Source organism: Arachis ipaensis, chromosome B09, assembly GCF_000816755.2.
Source record: "Arachis ipaensis cultivar K30076 chromosome B09, Araip1.1, whole genome shotgun sequence".
Classification (NCBI taxonomy): domain Eukaryota; kingdom Viridiplantae; phylum Streptophyta; class Magnoliopsida; order Fabales; family Fabaceae; genus Arachis; species Arachis ipaensis.
In genome coordinates, this window is record NC_029793.2 from 17,370,349 (window position 1) to 17,371,396 (window position 1,048).

The following is a 1,048-nucleotide window of genomic DNA, read 5'->3' on the forward strand; positions in this document are numbered from 1 at the left end:
TCAATCATGATTACAAAAAATTACATCAAAATTCTAAGACATCTTTTTAAAATATATATTTACTGTTGAATATTTTTGTAAAATTATTTGAGAGTTTTTTTGTCAATAATAAAATTCGAGTACACTTTTGTCAATAATAAAATTATTCGAATATATTTTTAGTAATTTATCCTAAATTTTTTAATTTTGACAAATACAAAATAACCTTAAAAAAACTGCTCCGCTAGCTATAAAAAAATACATAATCTTTTTTGTTCACGAAATGCAATACAATGGTCTCTTCAACAAGTTTTAACACACCTCCACACCGAGCCTATAATTCTTCACTAACATATTTGTTTATTCATTCTTCCATCCCCTCCAAAATCTTCAAATCGCAAAGCATTTCCTCACACCCCAAATAATAAAGCGTAGTACTTGGATTAAACCAACAATTGCAAACATGAAAAAGAAACCTAAAAGATAATCAAACGAACTTCTCAACAAGATCTCACCAGAAATCTCACCCGGCGGCATAACCATAAAGACGCCCATCAAGTAGGTAAGCAAGAGAGTCGTGACGGTGGTGCACATGCCAATCAATAACAGCCACACCGTGAATCTGTTTCTCAGAGAGAGTCCACTCACAAGTAAAAGACTCACACACAGTGATGCAACGAAACAAGTGGTATTGAATGCCAAGAAAAGAATATAGTAGACTCTTTCAGTTCGAGATAAAACTGCTCCTGCGTCTAGAAGATCCGTTGAATGGGGAACTGAACAGTGAAGTAGATTGATTCTATCGTTGAGCACGCCACCAGGTAGATTCAGAGCGGATTGAAAGGTGATAATTGCGATAATAGAAGCTATCAAACCCAGGCCTCCTCTCATGTCCTTCAACCATTCACTCCTATCATCATTTTTAAACCAATCAAAAATCTTACCGCATCCTGTCTTCGGTGCTGCCTGCTCACCATTCATATCGGTATAGATTGACTGAATTATTTCACTCATGATTATATAGTCGTTTTCAACCTAGAGGACGAGCAAGTAATGAAGAAGTTAATTA

The 1,048-nt window shown here is 35.1% G+C and overlaps 1 long non-coding RNA gene across 1 annotated transcript in view; it reads right to left on the reverse strand.

The window, feature by feature from the left end:
- Window positions 225-1,048, reverse strand: part of LOC107615079 — a 1,840-nt gene continuing 1,016 nt past the window's right edge. The window contains exon 2 of the long non-coding RNA XR_002354553.1: window positions 225-1,014. This is a non-coding gene — a long non-coding RNA (uncharacterized LOC107615079). The remainder of the gene's footprint in view (window positions 1,015-1,048) is intronic.